The 22048-nt window shown below is 39.5% G+C and overlaps 1 protein-coding gene across 4 annotated transcripts in view; it reads right to left on the bottom strand.

Moving 5' to 3' along the window:
* Positions 1-21726, bottom strand: part of LOC129780445 (receptor-type tyrosine-protein phosphatase kappa) — a 279550-nt gene extending 257824 nt beyond the window's left edge. For 2 of the 4 annotated variants that reach the window (XR_008743921.1, XM_055788732.1), the window contains exon 1: positions 20199-21726. The gene's annotated coding sequence lies outside the window, so the exon portion shown is untranslated. The remainder of the gene's footprint in view (positions 1-20198) is intronic. The other 2 variants (XM_055788730.1, XM_055788731.1) reach the window with 2 other exon arrangements.
* Positions 21727-22048: the final 322 nt, after the last annotated feature.

Below are 22048 nucleotides of genomic sequence, written 5' to 3'. Positions count from 1 at the left end.
CATCGTGTACTGATGTGCATGAAACCGATTTAATCATTGTTTACATCAAATTCCTATAGTTAACATACATGTAGTTAAAAAATTGAACACTTAAAATGCTGCTATTTATTTAATTTGTGAGTGAAAAATATCCAAATTCCCTGATTCACGTTAAGAATGTGTAAAGTCACAGTAGGCACTATATATAAAAAATAAATCAAAATACATAAAAAATACATAAAAATACATTCATTTGTTAACACCATGCCATGGCGTCACCGAAACGTCGTAAATCTTCGTGAGTTGGCTAAATTGTTGATTATCCAAAACTCACGATATCTGATGTTCTGAACCGATTTGGGGAACATCTGACTATCAACACAAAAAGTATAATGGGATTAAAATAAAATAAATAAACTTAATTTTATTCCCCAATGACACATATCTATCCAGTATATAAATTCAGTTCAAATATGTCACCTTTTTCGAATGATTGAATTTGAATGTATTGATTTTCACATAGGGATAATGGAAATATGTTTGCTTCATTTGACTTTAGCATGCTTTTGATGAGCCGTCAAATTAAGGTTCTCACAGTTCTTCTACAGTCTTCGTTGTGTCGCACATTAACATTTCCTGACTTCTTGATTTTTTTTTCAAGATACGAAAAATGAAGCACAGACGCAAGCCAGACACTTCTGATGGTACAACGTTCAAACAAAGTGACATTTGTGGGAAGTTTCTCTTCTCGTGGTTATTTCGAAGAAATCTGCGGTTGGAGTACATCGAATTATTGATGATAGCCTAAGATTTGATTCGGTTAGTATCCGGAATCACTGTTCGTTTTATAGTAACGATCGTAACAGGTAACAGTATTTGAAATGTTTTGACAGCAATTGTTTGGAGAACCTGTAGCTTTCGACAATAAAAATTTCAAGTTGATCCGTTTTGTTTTGAAAACGTTGTGCAGGATGAAAGCCGAGAGAAGAAATGTGATTTTGGACACCAACATTAAAAATCCGGCATGGTCAAGTTCTAAAATCACGAATCCTCTTAAGATGGCTAAATCGACCGTGTATTGTGTGCTGAAATGTTTCCGTGAACTTACAATTGTTGTTCGGATGGATCAAAGGACACGTCCGTAGTGGAACCTTCGATCGGAAGCTGAAGTTGAAGGTATTGAGAACAATTATGATTAACCAGGGACTCTCGGACTACGACATCGCTAAAAAAACAACTCTAACCAAAGTACCATACGGAGAATCCGTATGCGAGAAGGTTATCGTAATTTCCGTACCTGAAAGTAACCAAACAGGACACTGAAGCAAAATCTGATGGCCAAAAGTCGCGCTCGAAAGTTGTTCAACAAAGTTTTGACGAAATACAAAGGATACATGCTGATGAATGACGAAACGCACGTGAAGATGGATGTTGGATAGCTCCCAGGCCTGACATTCTACAAAGCCACTACCGAAGGAGATGTCCCCAAAAAATTGAAGTTCGTTTTCGTCGATGAATTAACCAGGAAGTTCTTCATTTGGCAAGAGATTTACAGCTGTGGATGGAAAACCAAGGTTCTCTTCACAAACTTGACAATGGACTTAAAAAATGTATAGAGAAGAGTCCCTCCAGAAACGTTGAATAAGGCTCACAAATATCCGGTGAAGTTTTGACCAGATTTGGCAAGCTGGCACTACAGTCGAGAAGTACTTGACCAACAGAGAGTCCAAACTTTGATGGAGGGTAAAATCGTCCAATTCCGAACGATTCTTGCTCAGTCATTCCTCGTTTGATTCACGAGATTTTTTCATCAATTGATTTGGCTACTCCATAACACATCATTATAATGAAGAAAATGATATATTTTATGAAACTAACAATCGAACAATTCCAAAATGTCAAGCATTACCGAAACGAAAATGCCACGTTTTGATTGGTCGATTGACGCAAGCAATCTGTCCCAGTTGCTTATTCAATATGAAAAATGTGTTTGGTTTGGTTTTTTGCTGCGCGGAATTGGTTTAACCCTTATAAGTCCGTGAAAACTAGGCAACGATTAGACACATGGTTATCATTGATAAAAAATTAACTATTGAAACAGTTGAAAAAATTGGTGGCAAACCCAAAAACACTGTTTGTCGTTGCCTTGTCGATTCCCTTTATTATGCGTTTGGTTATGTAAAAATCAAAACAATGTTTCTAGTAAAGCGAAAAAAATTTTTTTATAGAGTTACAAAAAAAAATTCAAATTTGAATTTTCCATCAAATACGCCATTTATTTTATTAGAAAAACTTCATTATCTTACACAATTACACAATAGATCCTAAACAATATGTTTACAGTAAATCAACTTGTTGCGTTTAATTATTTTAAACAGAATTTCCTGCTGGCGCTCTAGAATCGTGGTTTTGTTGCATAAAAATGACTCCCAAATTTAATTTTTTTTTAATTTAATTTATTTTCAACTGGCTCAGCAACGTTAAGCATCAATGAGCCGTGTTTATGTATAGGGAAAAGCCTCTGTGAGTAGAACTATGCAAATGTTCTTTCTCATAAAGGCATAAAAACCCTATGATTTTTTCAAGAAATAGAACAATATAAATAATTATACAACAATTCATTATGAAATATTATTTAAGACTTCTTCTTGAGGATTTTTAATAGAGAAAACCACCTCCTTGAAGATTGCGAGCAATTGCGTGCATCTGAGTATTTTTGAGTTCTGAGTGTGTATGTGTATGGATTTGAGGAAGTAATAAATCAACATAATTGCATCGAGATTACGAGTAGCCAGAACGTCACGGATCGAAACATTGAGTGGCATTCCCTTTTTGCGAAAATTTTCTATTAAAGATAACCTTTTATTTTGAAATTCAGAGCAATACCATACAATGTGATCAATATCGTGGTAACCTGTACCACAAATACATAGGTTACTATCACTGATGTTAATTCGAAAAAGATGTGCATTCGAGGAATAATGATTAGACATGAGTCTGCACACTACTCGAATGAAATCACGAGAATAATTATATCCTTTGAACCATGATTTGAGGGAAACTTTAGGAATGATAGAATACAACCACCGACCTTTATCACTACCATTCCAACTTGTCTGCCAACATTGAAGTGCACGTTCACGAGGAAAATGGAGATATTCATCAAAAGTAATTGTCCTATGAAATAACAGTCCTTCCGTAGCACCCTTCTTAGCAAGAAGATCAGCTTTTTCATTTCCTGGTATCGAACAATGAGAGGGAATCCATACAAAAGTGATATTAAATGATCTACTTATCAAAACACTTAAAAGATGTTGGATTCCAGATAAGAAATACGAAGAATATCTAGACCTTACCGAACGAAGTGCCTCTAAAGAGCTGTGACTATCAGAAAAAATGTAAAAATGTTCAGGGGACAAGGTCTGAATATGTTGTAATGCAGTGTATATTGCAGCCAATTCCGCAACAAACACCGAACAGGGTAAACTAAGCTTACGGAATATGGAGAAGTTAATATTAAATACCCCAAAACCTGTGGAACCATTAAGACTAGATCCATCAGTAAAAAAAATTCTGGTTGAGTCAATATGTTTATATCTTGACAAGAAAATTGCAGGCATGACTATTTGGCGGAGATCACTGGAAATACCACTCACATAAACTTTCATTGACAAGTCAAAATTAATAGAAGGATTGAACAAAATTGAAGGAATGGTCTGGAAACCAAGTAAAGCAGATGGGCTTTCCAGGGTCAGAAATTCAAGATATAGCGACATTCGCTTAGATTGAGTGCCTAAGGTTAGCATTTTTTCAAAGTTTGTTATCACTATCGGATTGAGTGTTTCACAACGTATCAAAAAACGAAATGATAATTCGAAAAAGCGCACAGAAAGAGGAAGGATACCAGCTAAAATTTCTAGGCTCATTGTATGTGTTGACTGCATACATCCTAGAGCAATACGCAAACAGCGATATTGGATCCTTTCCAGTTGCATAATATGAGTAAGGGCAGCGGACCTGAAGCAAAAACTTCCATACGGATAGAACGGTTGTTTTATACAACCAAATCAAATCGACGGGATGCGCCCCCCACCAAGTCCCTGTTATGGATCGGAGAAAATTTATTGGTTTCTGACATTTTTGTTTCAAGTAACCTATGTGTTTACCCCATGTGCCTCTAGAATCAAACACAACTCCTAAATACTTGAATGACGGCGAGTGCCTAATTGTTCTATCCAAAAGTTTAAGTTGCAATTGTGCGGGACGGTGTTTTCTTGAAAACACAACCATTTCTGACTTTTCAGAAGAAAACTCAATACCCAATTTACAAGCCCACTCAACCAAATTATCAAGAGAAATCTGCAAGGGATTATACAGGTGAATACTGTCTTTGCCTGTTACCGACACTACACAATCATCTGCATATTGTCTCAAAGTACAGTTTCCTGATAAACAAACATCGATGTCATTCACATAAAAGTTGTAAAGGATTGGACTAAGACATGAGCCTTGAGGAAGGCCCATGTAGCTAATCCGTAAAACTGACGAAGAACCATGGGAAAAACTCATATGTTTTTCACGCATTAGGTTAAACAAAAAACTATTTAATTTTGGAGAAAACCCATTTAGATGAAGTTTTTCAAAAAGAACCTCAATGGAAACTGAATCAAACGCACCCTTGATATCTAGGAACACTGATGCCATTTGTTGCTTACTACACAAGGCTATGTCAACCTCTGATGAAAGCAGAGCAAGACAATCATTAGTTTCTTTACCTCTACGAAACCCGAACTGCGAAGGTGAGAGGAGGTTGTTGGAGTCTATCCAGCTGTCTAAGCGACATGGAATCATTTTCTCTAATAATTTTCGAATGCAAGAGAGCATTGCAATTGGTCTATAAGAATTATAATCAGACGCAGGTTTACCAGGTTTCAGAATAGCTATAACTTTAATCTGTCGCCACTCATGCGGAACAACGTTCTGCTCAAGAAAAACATTGAACAATTTTAACAAACGTTTCTTCGCATTATCAGGTAGATTTTTCAATAAGTTGAATTTGATCCTATCTGACCCCGGCGCCGAATTGTTACATGACAGAAGTGCAAACGAAAATTCAGCCATACTGAACGGAGGCGCAATATTATCAGATGTCTCCAAGAAGGGAGGTGGAGCAGGTGCTGAGTCTGGACATATCTTCTTGGCAAAGTCAAAGATCCACCTTTCAGAATATTCAACTTGTTCATTTGAATGAGTTGAATTTCTCATTTGTCTGGCAACTCTCCAAAGAGTGCTCAAGGAAGACTCTCGGGAAAGCACATTCACAAAATTACGCCAATAGCCTCTCTTTTTGGCTTTTATGAAGCTTTTGAATTTACGCTCCAGATAAATGTAATTGTCGTAACGTTCGCAGGAGCCTGATTTACGCCAATTCTTGAAAGCATTCGATTTTTCTTTATAGAGATTTGTACAATCTTGATCCCACCACAGATTAGGAGAACGTCTGCGAAACGAATTCCCAGGAAAACGTTTCGTTTGGGCATCAATAGCACTGTCATGAATAAAACCAGCTAGAAAATTATATTCTTCTAACGGGGGTAACTCATTAACTAATGCCACTGATTCTGAAATAATTGAAGAATATCTCTTCCAATCAATGTTTCTAGATAAATCATGCTGAACATTTATAGTTTCAGACGATTTAGAATAATTTGAAATAGAAACGGTGATCGGCAAATGATCACTTCCATGTGGATCTTGGATAACCTTCCAATGACAATCTAATGATAAAGAGGAAGAACAAAGGGATAAATCTAAGCGACTTGCGCGGCCTGATGAAGGAGCAATTCTTGTTATATCACCTGTATTTAAAACTGTCATGTTGAATTCATCGCAAAGATCATAAATAGAATTAGCTCTTCGATCATCAAAAGATTCACCCCAGCCAATGCCATGTGAGTTGAAATCTCCCAAAATAAGATGAGGTTGTGGAAGAAGCTCAATTATATTCACAAGGTTTCGATAATTAAGCATTGTACTTGGTGGAATATAAATAGAAGCAATGCACAAATCTCTACCCTTGATGCGTGCCTGACACGCAAGAATTTCAATTCCTGTGACTAAAGGCAGGGGAATCCTGTAAAATGGATAACATTTTCTAATACCTATGAGAACTCCTCCATAGGAATCATCACGGTCTAAACGAATAATATTGAAATCATGGATGTTTAATATATTGTCCGAACGAAGCCATGTTTCAGATAGAGCAAACACATCGCAATTCAAAAAATGGAGCATTTGCTTGAAAGAGTCAAGTTTTGGAAGAAGACTTCTACAATTCCACTGTAGAATAGTAGAATTCTCTGACTCATCCAATAAATTAGGCATCGAAATTAATGAAGGAGAGGAGGGGCCACTTTGCAACCATTTGTTTAGCTAACTGACTGATAGTAGGAAGCCAAGCAGAAATGAGACATTTCAATGAATCTGAAATTCCGAAAATATCAAAGATCCATCTAACAATTGAAGAAAAGCAAATACCTCCTGAAAATGATTGGGGTTCAGGAACCGATCGAGAAGCAAATCTGGGATGACTTGACAATTCAGGGAAATAAACGTCATAGTTAGAGGATCCCCAACCAGGAGGGTTACTGTTGGAAGGAGCAGAAAAATGAGAAGAAGCTTCTGGTTGATTAGAGGATAATCCTCTTTTTTTAGCAGGCTTGGAGGAGGAAGTATTTTTTCTCTTCCTGGTTCTTCCCGCGATTATTGGATCGAAAGTAGTATCCGATTCATCATCCTCTGATAAAGCAGAGAAACGATTTTCTGAAATCTCGGATACCTGAGCTGCCTTGAGTATATCAGCAAAGGATCGCTTAGAACGATCTTTAAGTGACTGTTTAAGTTTAATTGAACGGGATTTGTATTTTGGACAGTCTTTAACTGTGTGAGGAACACCTCCACAAAGAATGCATTTATCAGCATCCTTGTTGCAAATACTTTCATCATGATCGACTCCACACTTAGAACATTTAATTTTATTGCAACAGAAGGTTTTAGTGTGACCTAACTGTTTGCAATTAGTGCATGACATTATTTTGGGAGTAAATAATCGAACTGGAAGACGAATCTTATCAATGAGCACATAATTTGGAAGAGCTGTGCCCTCGAAGGTGATTCTAAAAGAACCAGATGGGAAATATTTCTTCTCGTTGCCATCAATTATAAATGAATTCAGCGATCGAACTTCTAAAATTTTCACATGAGGAAGTTTTACATCATGAAAAATACCCTCTGCTTTGTCGAAATCTGCTAGTTGGAGAGATTTTTCCGAAACCACACCATCGATTTCAACAATGTGTGCCGGAATATACACTCGATATTCAGCAGTGAACAAAGAATTATTTACAACTGCGTTAGCGTCTTTACAATCCGAGAGCACAACACGAAGTTTGTCTTTATTAACTTTTGTAATCTCCAAGACACTTGAGTAATTAGATTTCAAGTCTTTACAAATTTGGGTCACTCTTAACGGTTTCCCTTTGGGACGGAAGAATACCACCCAACGATTTTTCGATGAACCCGAAACGTTCTGGTATTGTCGTATTCGAGAAAGATTCTTGGGAGGAATATTCTCAATGATTGGATGTTGAGGAGAATTAATTAGATTATGAACCGAACTGAGTGAAACAGAATCAATTGTTGGCTGTGTCGAATTTAACTGTGATTGTTTTTTATTTTTCTTAGAAGGACGAACTTCAGAAAAACAATTACTAGGAGAAGCTACGATGCTCATATCAACATCGGAGGGTTCGTTCCCCACCATTTAGATAGAATTGTGTAATAAAAATGAGAGCAGAGAGAGCATAAAATGCCTAACACTCACAGAAAATAAAACTATTATTTTTGTATATATAAAAAAAAATAAAATTAATTAATTAATTAAGTAACACAAAACAAAAACTTAGCTGTTTTATATTTTCCAGAGGCAGGGAATCTTCAGAAATCCTGCACCAAGGTTCAATACAGCGGGAAGCTTCACACACACCGAAAAACACTTGAAAATTCAAAATTCGTATATCTTCTTCGGGGAATTCCACTCGCTAAACAAATGGCTCCAATAACTTCACAACTTCTTCGAGAAATAGTCTTCAAAACACTGAAATGACCTACAAGAAAAAAAAAATCACGAAGAAAATCTGCAATATATTATACTCAACCAAAAACTTATAATATAATTGAGCTTCTTCCACAACCTCATCTTATTTTGGGAGATTTCAACTCACATGGCATTGGCTGGGGTGAATCTTTTGATGATCGAAGAGCTAATTCTATTTATGATCTTTGCGATGAATTCAACATGACAGTTTTAAATACAGGTGATATAACAAGAATTGCTCCTTCATCAGGCCGCGCAAGTCGCTTAGATTTATCCCTTTGTTCTTCCTCTTTATCATTAGATTGTCATTGGAAGGTTATCCAAGATCCACATGGAAGTGATCATTTGCCGATCACCGTTTCTATTTCAAATTATTCATCAAAACGAGAAAATTATACGTCACCTTTATTCCACGGCTTGCTGATGTATGACTCCCAAATTAATATCGTACATTTTTAGCAGTCCAAATAAATTGAAAGGGGTTGTATCTAGGACACGACCGCATATTTTGGACGTAGAACTACGCAATTATATTATGCAATCCACTTGTTTACCACTTCGAATATTATATTAGAATGCATTGAAATTTTTGTAATAGATTATGTTCTTCGTTACAAATAAATTTGATGAACGTCCTTTTACTTTTGATATGATGCCTAGGACTACCAAAATATCTGAACGGAAGAATTGTTAAACAATCATTGTATTTTATATTCCCTTCTGAAATTATTGCACATCTAATGTCTACGTAGTTATCGAACCGCGAAAATTCATTCACCTCTAATATCTGAAAAAACAATTTTCCCAGTTTAAAAGTACGTTTTAGGGAAACATATTCCGGTCTGCACAACGACAAGCGAGTACAAAAGTACTTCACAATAAAAAATACCTCCGACTTTCATTTATTTGCAAAGCGGATTCCCACCGGCACATTGATTTTGAAGTCCGTGTTAGGGAAACACAGCTCGGTGGGAACAAAAATACCCCCGACTTGCATGTATATTTGCAGAGCGGATTTCCACAGGTACATCGATTTTGAAGTCTGTGTTGGGGAAACCGTAAATCGGGCCAATCAAAACTTGGCAGTTAGGGCGTTTAGATAATGCTTGACATTTTACAGTTATTCAATTGTTTATCTCATGAAAAATAATATTGTATTAATTGTGATAGACGCGTAGAAATATTTCCTATCAATTGATGCAAACATCTTTCCGATCTTCTAAGAAATGTTCGAGTTATAAGCATTAGAAATACGGGTAGGGTTAGCACACAAATTGGCAGCACAAATGTATGAGAAAAATGAAGTTCTTGAAGTGTTCATGAATTTAAACTGTTTAGAGATTAGCGAATTGTAATGTATAGCATATCAAACAAATCTTAGAGATTCGATTGGTATGCAAATCATGAAAATTCGTGCACAGTGAAAATAGTTATTAACGTTAACTTTGTTTCATAAAAACGTGACCTGTTTTCTGATTTGGCACCCTTCCTGAAAGACGTAGTTCTACGTCAAAAAATTGGAGTATTGCCAGATACCTTTATAAGTTTTTGGTTGAGTATAATATTGAAATAATATATAATTAATATTAACTCATAACTTGAATTCATTAACACTATTACTTTTATTATAAATTTTCAACCAACCGATTACGCTTTGCTTCGCTTCAGAGAACATTCTAACAATAGTAGTAAACACTATTGTAAAGAGCTGAAAGGAAAACTCTAGCAAGCCTTGCCAATTGGGGTACTGCTTAGAGTTTAGCCTAAAGGGTGTGTCACATCAAATTGCATCACGGAAAAAACGCTGTAGAAATTTAATTTTTAGGAATTATATCTTCAGCTTTGGTTTTATAATCAGATAGGAGTGTATAGATCACGTTGGCCATGCTTCACTGTCAATTTTTCGTAAATTTGGAAAAATGTCGTCGAACGAAAAAGAGCGTCGTGAATTAATCCTGCGCACTCATTTCGAGAATCCGGAGTTGTCACATCGGGACATCGGTAAGATGCTGGGAATAGTCCAATCCACGGTCAGCAGAGTACTAAAACGATCCGGGATGTCGCCAATAAGCTGAATTTGTTAAGTTCATTCGTCCAGCGGACCAAGCAGCGGGAGGGCCTGCGTACATATAAGGTTCAGAAGGCTCCTAACCGCGACGAAAGGCAAAACAAGGTGGGGAAGACGCGAGCCCGGAAGCTGTACACCGAAATGCTGACGAAGCCGCATTGCCTGGTAATGGACGACGAAACCTACGTCAAAGTGGACTTTCGTCAGCTGCCGGGCCTGTTGTTCTTCTCCGCAGAGGACAAATTCAGCGTTCCGGAGGAGATTCGCAAGCAGAAACTATCCAAGTTTGCTAAAAAGTACATGGTGTGGCAAGCGATCTGCTCTTGCGGAAAGCGGAGCTCCCCTTCGTGATGACCGGCACGGTAAACGGGCAGGTTTACCTTAAGGAGTGCCTACAGAAGCGCTTACTACCACTATTGAAGCAGCACGAGGGCCCGACCATCTTCTAGCCGGATCTCGCTTCGTGCCACTATTCAAAGGACGTGTTGGAGTGGTACGAAGCCAACGGGGTCACCTTCGTGCCAAAGGAAATGAACCCGCCCAACGCGCCGGAGCTTCGCCCAATAGAGAAATATTGGGCGATTATGAAGCAGGCCCTCCGGAAGAACCCAAAAGTTGTCAAATCAGAGGCGGACTTCAAGAGAAAATGGATTTCTGTTCAAAAAAAACTATAACCTGACGTTGTACAGAACCTTATGGACGGGGTAAAGAGGAAGGTGCGAGCATACGGGCTTGGGCTCGAAGTATGATTAAAAAGAAAATGCCAAAAATTGTTTAATAGTTTTTATTTTACTGTCTAAAATTTTCAAAAAAATCGGTCTACTGGGCGAATTTCTACAGCGTTTTTTCCGTGATGCAATTTGATGTGACACACCCTTTAATAACGACTAAGATGTATATTTTTTTAACCAAAGCCATTGGTGTCATTTTGTTTATTGGCGTTACAGAAACCCCAATCTTCTAGAACTATTTTTTGCCGTTCTTTAGTTTTCCTGGAAATGACAAAAAATCGAAAAATCGCCAAATAAAAACATTGGCCAAATTCTACATTTTTCATCATGTAGTAGGATCAATCCAATGTTTTTTTTCCTACATCACAATGTGTGTTCTTTTATCAATGCAATACTTTAGAAAAGTTTACATATTTTTGCATTTTATTAGGTTTTGTTTTTTGTTAGGTTATGTACTCTTACGATTTTTTGCCCAATAAACTCAACTGCTCTTCTGTTGCTCTAATCTTCTGAGCGGCTGTATTCTATTTTTACAGCACATAATTCAACATTAATTTGGAAGTGGATGTCAATTGAATATCATACTAATATTTCGGTGTTCGGATATGCTTGTCCAATTCAGATTAATCTGTAATGGTTCATTGTTGGTTTCTAACCCTTTGCGGTCGTTTGTCTGCTTTCAACCACTACAGCAAGGAATTATACTAAGTACTTTATTCAACGATGTAATAGTTTTCTTTTTTTGACGTAGGACTACGTCTTTCATTTCTATACCGGGGTGTAAAATCAAAGTTTCGAAAACGAAAGCGTTACGCCGGAGACCGAGATTTTGAGTGTTAATAGCTCCTAAACAACTGAACGAAATGGTATGATAAACACTTCATTCGAAAGATAAAATGTCTACGCGTTCAATACTTGTTACTTTCTGATCCAAAAACTTGTTTCAATAGTCTTAAATTTGCTTTCAAAACAGGCTATTGAAATCACCAATCGGTATATAAGCGAGTGCCGCTCGGAAATCCACTCAGTTCTAATTGAACAGCGATTGGAGCATGTTGTCGCTGTTGTGGTGAAGCTCTACATTTATCATGAAAGCGCGGATGAACGGTGTCACCAAGAGCTTGTTTGTGCATCTTAGGCCAGAAGGGAATCCATCTGGAGGAGAGTGATGCCACAAACGAATCCCCGGGAAGATCTCGAAGCAGCCGCTACACACACACACACATACACTCGCGGAATTCTTTCCGTTTGGATGCCATTCAGCATCGAGAAAGATCCGGAAAATAATCTGCCAGTTCCTCTGGGAATTTAAAATTACATTCATGTGAAAGAGTTTATTTTAATGTTTTCTATCCATGTAACACTGTGACCAAATACATTTGGTTTTGTGATTTTTCAATCAATCGCAATTAACAGGATAGCTTCTGAAGATTATTCTTCCCCATCAGTAGGATATTTCCGTATCCAATATTGGATGCATAAAACCTTGTGCCTCCAACGTAACGCTCTCGTTTTCGAAGTTCTCCAAATATTCATTCATTCAGAATGAATTCAGATTCAACTTCAAACAAATGATCTCTAAATCAACGATAGTCCTACGTCACTCTTGCGGTTATACCATATATATAACCCACGTCCTGTTTTTCTTTTTTTCTAAACGAATTTTAATGTCCATTGAACTTTTTGACAAATGTATACGGAGTTTCTATGACTAATATGTAACGGTACTCGGTATAAACAGAATATAATTAGCGTGGAAAGACAAGATGATCTTTTTCAAGGGAAACCAATTTCGACCGCAAAAATCTAACTTCAGATTCGACAAAATAACGAAATACACACACGCACCAACACGTATAAAGCACATATGCAGCACTTAGCATAATCTTCATAATCATCACGTTTTTCTGTGAAACAAAGGAATTCCCGGTACAATCCGTCAGTAAAATGTCACTTCCGTTCAGACCTTGAAAGAATCGACTTGGGGAATCAAGGCAAAACGCGAAAACAACACCGTGGCCGGTGAAACACAAATTCTGAATAAAAACAGATTGAAAGACAAATGGTACCCCTATGCTTTGCTCTTGTCACAACACATCGTCACGATTATGACAGCCATCCAGCTAGCAACCAGACGACAGCCAGGTCGTCCATAATGTCATAATGTCAGACTGTATGATTAGAATTAGTTTTTTTAAATCGATCTTTTCAGCCTACAAAGCCACTAACTTCCGACCTTTTGCATCGAATTTCACTTGCTGCAGCAACATGCACAAAAGCCGTTGTTCCCTTGAAGAATCCAAATATTTCAGTGAGGTCTTCTTAAATTTTTCTTGACTCGACAAGACATGACCCAATAACGCCCCAAATTCATCGTGTCTCAACTTCATATTGTCGCAATGTCAAACTTGTAGCTTCTGAACCGTCGGAACTATTGAAACCATGTGATTTTATTGATAAAGGTTATTTCCCATATGTTTCACACAGCAATCGAAAAATTAAAGTTTCTGACAGTGAAGCTTCTGAGCAATTACAAAGATGTTCTACTTAAATCCAACGTGCACATGCATGAAAACTAAAACCACGATATTCAGAATGCTCAAACGCACTTTTGCGGAAATTTTAAAGGGCGCTTCTCCACAGGCCCAACAACAACAACATCCAATCTCCTCACACAATATCTTTTCCACGTTGCCAGTTGACGAAATGGAAGCGGACACAGCTCACGGGGGTACACCGTTTATTTCCCAAGGGAATCCCCGGCGCAAAAATGTGACCACTCCCAAAATTCAATCACAAGTCCCTCCGGTGATATCCCCTGTTAGCTTGCCTAAAAAAACGAGTGCAGCGGACAAGCAAAATCAGGTTCCTCCTGGCTTCCGTGGGAATAGTTCACCTTCGAACGACCCAGCACTCGAGGGGACATCAAAAACCCCAACTGTCCCTATTTTTCCGTCCAGCTCAACTTCCCAATCGGGATTTATAAAGTTGTCTGACCTTTTGGATCAAATCTTCAAGTGTTTTAACGTTTCCGACTCCATCAGAACCATTGTCATTTCAATGCTTCCAGTATTAAAGACAATTTTGCAACAATTGATGCAAACATGGCCCCTCCTTGCAATGATTATCTCTCTTGATGTCTAATTCAAATAGAGAGGTCGGAGATATCACTGTTTTACAGTGGAATTGTCGTAGTCTTATCCCTAAATTGGATACATTCAAATTTTTAATTCATAAGTTCAATTGTGATGTTTTTGCTCTGTCCGAAACTTGGCTTTCTTCGCGAGATGATCTCTCTTTCCATGATTTCAATATTGTACGCTTGGACCGTGATGACAGATACGGAGGGGTGCTATTGGGGATCAATAAGTGCCACTCATTTTTTCGAATTGACCTTCCACCTATTGGAGGGATTGAAGCTGTTGCTTGTCATGCAAACATCAGAGGCAAAGACCTCTGTATTGTCAGCTTGTATTGGCCTCCGAGAGCTGCGGTTAGCCGCAAGCAACTTGTTGACATGTGCTCACTCCTACCTGAGCCACGATTGATCTTGGGAGACTTCAACTCTCACGGAACTGCCTGGGGGGAACAGTACGACGACAATCGTTCATTGTTGATATATGACCTTTGTAACAGCTTCAATATGACCGTTTTGAACACTGGGGAAACAACACGTGTACCTAAACCTCCTGCTAACCCAAGTGCTCTTGACCTCTCGCTTTGCTCGAATTCACTATCGTTAGATTGCAAGTGGGATGTAATCCAGGACCCCAACGGTAGTGATCACTTGCCAATCAAAATTTCCATCACCATTGGGTCGAATTCTTCTGAATCTATAAACATGGCATATGACCTCACAAGACACATTGACTGGAAAAAATATGCGGACGCGATTACTCTAGCCATCAATTCCAGAGATGGTTTACCTCCATTGGAGGAGTATAACTTCCTTTCTCGTTTGATCTATGACAGCGCAGTTCGCGCTCAAACGAAACCCAATCCAGGTTCCACCATTTTCCGAAGGCCTCCCAATCTATGGTGGGATAGCCAATGTTCCAAGCTTTATGTAGAAAAATCGAATGCATTTAAAGCTTTTCGGAAACGTGGTACTCCTGAAAATTTTCAAACGTATTTAGCCCTTGAGAATCAGTTCAAAAATTTGATCAAAGGGAAAAAACGTGCTTATTGGCGAAATTTCGTGGGAGGTTTGTCACGAGAAACGTCAATGAAAAAATTATGGAAAGTGGCTCGAAACATGAGAAATCGCTCTTCATCCAATGAAAGCGAGGAATATTCACATCGATGGATCTTTAATTTTGCACGAAAGGTTTGTCCTGATTCAGCTCCTGTGCAAAAATTTGTTCGAGATATACCACAAGATAGGTGCGATCTTGATTCCGAGTTTTCGATGGTAGAATTCTCTCTTGCTCTCCTTTCATGTAACAATTCTGCTCCGGGATCGGATAGAATTAAGTTCAACTTGCTGAAAAATCTCCCTGATGTGGCGAAACATCGCTTGTTGAACTTATTCAATCGGTTTCGGGAGCATAATATTGTTCCAGATGATTGGAGACAAGTACGAGTTATAGCTATTCAAAAACCCGGAAAACCCGCGTCCGACTTCAATTCGTACCGCCCAATAGCAATGCTGTCTTGTATACGGAAATTGTTGGAGAAAATGATCTTGTTTCGCCTTGATCGATGGGTTGAAACGAATGGCCTACTCTCAGATACACAATATGGGTTCCGCAGGGGCAAGGGGACGAATGATTGTCTTACGTTGCTTTCTTCAGAAATTCAATTGGCTTACGCCGAAAAAAAACAAATGGCTTCAGTATTCTTGGACATAAAGGGGGCCTTTGATTCTGTTTCAATAGAGGTCCTGTCAGACAAATTACACTCTCGGGGTCTGCCGCCTCTATTGAATAATATGTTATATAACTTGCTTTGTGAGAAACATTTGAATTTTTCTCACGGGGATTCGACAGTAAGTCGGGTCTCCTACATGGGACTCCCCCAGGGCTCATGTTTAAGCCCCCTTTTGTACAACTTCTATGTAAGTGACATCGACAATTGCCTTACACAAAATTGCAGCTTAAGACAACTTGCAGATGATGGAGTGGTGTCTGTCGTAGGACCAAACGAATCTGACCTGCAAGGACCCTTACAAGATACTTTGAACAATTTTTCAACCTGGGCCATTGGGCTAGGGATCGAATTCTCCACGGAGAAAACAGAGATGGTGGTTTTTTCTAGGAAGCATAGACCAGCAAAACCAAAGCTTCAACTTTTGGGTAAACCGATCACTCATGCTATGTCTTTCAAGTATCTTGGGGTCTGGTTCGACTCCAAATGTACTTGGGGGGCCCATATTAGGTATCTGAGTAAAAAATGCCAACAAAGAATAAACTTTCTCCGTACAATTACCGGCACCTGGTGGGGAGCCCATCCCGAAGATCTTCTAATGTTGTATCGAACAACTATTCTCTCAGTGATGGAGTATGGCAGTTTCTGTTTTCAATCAGCTGCCAAAACACACCTCATTAAACTCGAGCGAATTCAGTATCTTTGTCTCCGTATTGCGTTGGGATGTATGCCCTCAACGCATACCATGAGTCTCGAGGTTTTGGCAGGCGTACTCCCACTAAAAGATCGCTTCAATTTATTATCTCTTCGGTTCTTCATTCGGTGTAAGGTTATGAACCCATTGGTGATCGGAAATTTTGAGCAGCTGATCGAGCTAAATTTTCATTCTGGATTCATGAGCTCATATCATGAATTCGTCTCCATGCAGGTTGATCCTTCTTCGTATATTCCCAACCGTGTTTGTTTTCCTGACTACATCAATTCCTCTGTGCATTTTGATCTGTCCATGATGCAGGATATCCATGGAATTCCAGATTATCATCGATCGGGGATCGTTCCTACGATTTTCGAAGCAAAGTATGGGCGTGTCAATTGTGATAATATGTACTTTACTGATGGGTCCTCTATGAATGAGTCCACAGGATTTGGAGTGTTCAACAAATTTTTTAGCACCTCACACAGTCTTCAGTATCCTTGCTCAGTGTATATTGCTGAATTGGCAGCAATACACTGGGCGCTGGACAGCGTCGCCTCACGACCTGTTGAACACTATCACATTGTAACGGATAGTCTTAGCTCTGTCGAAGCTATCCGTTCAGTGAGGCCGGAAAAGCACTCGCCGTACTTCCTTGAGAGAATACGAGAAATTTTGAGTGCTTTATCCAGACGCTGTTATGTCATTACCTTTGTCTGGGTCCCTTCACATTGCTCAATTCCGGGTAATGAGAGGGCTGACTCATTAGCAAAGGTAGGTGCAATTGAAGGCGAAATTTATCAGCGTCAAATCGCCTTCAATGAATTTTATTCTTTAGTTCGTAAAAATACCATCGTTAACTGGCAACGCAAATGGAACGAAGATGAATTGGGCCGGTGGCTCCACTCAATTATCCCTAAGGTTAGCCTCAATCCGTGGTTCAAAAGTCTGGAATTGAGTCGGGACTTTATTCGCACCTTCTCCCGACTCATGTCCAATCACTGTTCGTTAGACGCGCTGCTTTTTCGTTTTAATCTTGCCGACAGCAATCTCTGCGGTTGTGGCAATGGTTACCACGATATCGAACACGTTGTTTGGTCGTGCGAGTTGTATCTTGTCGCCAGATCGAATTTAGAAAACTCCCTTCGGGCTGGAGGAAAGCAGTCCAATATGCCGGTGAGAGATGTGTTGGCTCGGTTAGACCTTGATTACATGTCCCAAATATATGTTTTCCTTAAAGCTATCGATCTTCGAGTGTGATTGTTTATACATCCTTTTCCCCTCCTTTTCGTCCTTCGCAAGCTATCGGTTCCCTTCCTACTAACATTAGAATAAGTTAAATTGTAAATACATATTAGATGTAAGGATAGTTTTAAGAATTGAGTGTGAAGTGTCAGTGTGAATGAGAATGTGAATGTGAATGTGAGTGCGAGTGTAAACACACATCTCCTTACATCCCATCCTTTTCCTAATGAAAATGTGTCACCCTTCTAAACTCGAGTCGACCGCGAGTAATCGGTTTCCTATTTCATTAACCATAGAATTAAGGAAACAACATGTTGATATATGCTAGTTGAAATATAGTTAAGAGTTTGGCTCCATTAAACTTATGTAACTGAGCCTGTAAAAATAAACGGATTTATAAAAAAAAAAAAAATAACTATTTTTGCCGCGAACGGATTTTGGCGATTTACATACTAAAGGAATCGGAAATTCCGTAAGATTTGTTTAATGTGTTAAACATTAGAATCCCTTGGTTTGTAAATGATTAAAATTCATGAAAACTTTAAGCGTTTCCATTTTCCCATACATTTGTTCTATCCATTTGTGTGCTTTCCCGAACAGAGCTGTCAATAACGAGCAACTTATCGGCGACCAACGGAGGGGAAATCGTAGGATTCAAAGTCTCCGTGAGCAAAGGAAAAGTAGAAGAATGAAGGGGAATACTTGCCTAGAGTATAAACAGTGGATCTCGCTGAGACAAACTTTCATTCGGCATCGGACTGTTGAGCAATCCAGTTCACTTTGCTTTCGCTGCGCTTCGATCAAAGATTGGACCCCACCAGTGGTAATCCAACTTGGATATCGTCGTTTGGTTTTTCTGTTTTTCGCGTTATTCGTATCGTGTGTTTTTTTCCGCGTCATAAATTGGACGCTTCGCGTAGTGTGTGATGAGTAAGAAGAAAAGGAATGCAGGCTCGAGCCCTGCAAAAAACGAACGCATTGCCAGGGGCAATAAAATTTCGAGGCAAGCGCCATCTAATGATGCACGCGATGTTGGTGCAGTGAAAAGCGCTCGCACTGAACCGAGCCCTCGCGAGTGGGACACCGCATCGAATAACAGCGGAGTAGGCGATTTCGGCGCGTCGGTCGAAAATGTAAACGCCGTTACCCAGGCAGCAACCAAAATCAAGCTCCCCCCGCGAAGGCGGTCGCTCTTGACGAACTCATCAGCGAATTCGCATTGATGAGTGTTACAGCAGAATACAAGCTGTGTGGCATAATTCAGTCTTTTTTCCAAGCAGTTAACATAGTTTGTTTTCTGTCATCATAAGGACTTCGTTGGTGCCTTTGAGAATGCATCAATGCATGAAACTGACGTTATGGCGAAGCAAGCGTTAAGGAGGTGCACCAAAAAATTATTTGGGGAATACCAAGCATCTTGAATGTCTTACTGGAATGTTATAAGTTATTTGGGTTCGCGTGCCAGTCGCAAAACAGCCTTCAACTAGGATTGCATTTGCGCTAATATTGACCATAATGAAGCATTGCTACTGCTACTACTCGAAAAGGTTGTTATTAACAAAAAGAGTTTATTTCACTTGTTTAGTCACCAAGAAAGTGAATGACGTTCTGGAATTTTGTATGTGATTAGGTTTCGCTTGCCAGTAGCAAAACTTCCTCCACTAAGGGTGACAGCTGCGCTTCTCTCGAGCATGAGAAAGTAATGCAACTTTTTTCGATGCCAGTAATATTAACAGAAGCGTTTCTTTTGAGAAAAGCGTAAAATGATGAGAAGTATTTATATTCCTAGTAGTTTCAAGCCACCAATGTATGGCTCTGTATGCATGCTATGGCGAACGCTTGTTTGGCGCTTGGTTTACGTTGTACGAACGATGCCTAGAGGTGCGATTCCTTTGAGGCAATACTAAATAACATGTAGCATGATATTTGATACTTGCAAGTGTTGTCATTGTTGTTGTTTCCATGCAGTGCCAAAGATATATTGATGTAATTATGAGATGTGGAATAATGGTGCTGGTGCAACATGTATATAATCGAGTCTATTTCAAATGCGAAAAAGGCCACCGAAATAGCGTTCGAGGTTTGAAATAAATTGCGACATACGATCAGCTAGTATATTGTTTTGCGAGGGCATGAATGAATCATCAATCAATTATCGTCAACTGATTCTACAATGAAAAATCCATTTCAGAGATTATTCTACTAAGCAGTTGTTTCTAAAATTTCACAACATTATAGAATAATATCCGAAGGTATGAACAAGCGATCTATATAAAATAACAGCGTAGTTCTACGTCAACAATGCGGTCGTATCTTGGGCACAACCTCCTATAATTTTTTCCTCTGACTAGTGACCAAGTTCAACACATTCATCCCGAACAAGAAACATCTGTTACTTCTGGGTCATTGCAATTTTTCAGAATGCTGGCGGCCGCTAGATGTGAGCTTCACTATACTTACGAGGACACAACTACACGGGTTTCGTCTCGGTGTTAACCACTACAGCTGCTATTACCCACAGGGTCACTCAAAACTGCCGCTGTGATGTCCCGGATACGATCGTGTCGTTCGCGCTAGTATTCGGAGTACTAGTTTTCACTTTCGATTTTCCGGCTTCTAAACACTCCTGCGCTTCATTTGCTCGTACGATCTCGAAGTGTATACCTCGTACACTATTGATACTATTTTCTATGTGTTTAATTTTGACATTAACTACACTTGTAACAATTATTCTAATAACTGATTTTTTTCACACTATTCAACGGAGTGATCCTTCCGAACTTCCGTGGGGTTTTTTTTTCAAAATTGTTTGTTTATAATTCATTCCTCCTCGTGTCAATTACTCAATCAGATGAAATCTGCAGGACGTGAAAACGGCAAATCTCGGCTTGAAAAATGAAAGCGCTACAGACAATAAAACGGGCTTTCCGCTTTGCTTATTGTTAATGGTTTTGGTTGAAGATCTTTTTTCCTCTACATCACATGCGAAGGAAAACACGCTTCACGTTTTATACCCTCTTTTCACTTCCCGCCGTCACTCGGTTGCGAATTTCCACGACGTTTTCACGCACTCTTGGGAGCACCAAAATTCTCTTGCTCGCTGGGTGAGTGAGCATTGAGCGTTTGCCGTTTTCACCGACGGCAGGAAAAAAGCGTTAAAACACGACCAAAACCAGCAGAGTGGCATCCGTCGAAACAGGCAGAAATATATTTATAGAAAATTATTTCTACTCATTGAGCTGCTACTTGTAGTGAGGGTCGTGATGTAGTCGAAGATTACGATGGTAATGCTGGGATTTACTCTTCAACACAAACACTGACGGGTGCGAATGTGTCCCGGGGGGACACGCATTCGGGTGACTATCTCGCGAAATCTTCACCGTGAATGGGGATAAAAACTCATAGTTGTGTCGTTCCTTGTAAGCATTAAACGGTAGTATTCACCGGAAGGAATCCTCCACCGAGTACGCAACTATACCTCGTCACAAAGTGAACCTTTCCCTAACGACACTGGCACTCCACGGCTCTCAACTAGCTATGTCTGGACACACACACACTCTTTCCTAGCGAGACACATCCTTTTATGCAACCAAAACCGACTACTGGGTGGTAATCAACAGAAAAAATACCCACTTTTCCTCCGTCTTGCGTTGTACTTCAAAAATTGCTCTTCCTTCCTGTGAGCGCTCTCGTGGGGTGGGGCCAACAACACTATCCGCAATAGCTAGTAACTAGTACATCACAAAAACGTTACCGAATACACTAAAGGATGCTTCTCCCTCCTTTCAGAGGGCCAACTGATGCTGCTATATGCAAATAGTCAATCTCGGCTTCGTTATTTATGTCCTGTGAACACCTCTTTCCACACTTCTTGGTTAGTTCAACCCGACGGCGACGACGAGACGTGCGGTTACGAGATACACTAGCGGAACGGAAATTTTCCACGCTGTTAGTTCTTTCTTTTACTTCTGCGTCCAACGCGTACAAGTACTCACGACCTACTGAAGGCTGAGCTAACATCCGTACAGCGCTGAGGATGATCATATGAGACACTGGACCACGGAGCAGCACCATCCGAGAACCGATGGGGATGGTACCAACACATAGACGCGAGCGCGGTGGGAAAATCTCCGAGAGGTTCCACCAGCTGACCGAGGAAAACGCCGTGGGCTGTCGTCACTCATTCGGTCTCTCAATAAAAGCGTTTTGGGAGCGGAGCGAGAATGAGTGACGGCCGGAAAGCTCAAACGCGAACCGCCGACGGATGCAGCAAAATAAATGTTTGGATGAGGAAGGGTCCAACATGCAAA

This window comes from Toxorhynchites rutilus, chromosome 3 (assembly GCF_029784135.1).
Source record: "Toxorhynchites rutilus septentrionalis strain SRP chromosome 3, ASM2978413v1, whole genome shotgun sequence".
NCBI lineage: Eukaryota > Metazoa > Arthropoda > Insecta > Diptera > Culicidae > Toxorhynchites > Toxorhynchites rutilus.
This window is presented reverse-complemented; position numbering and strand designations above follow the sequence as displayed.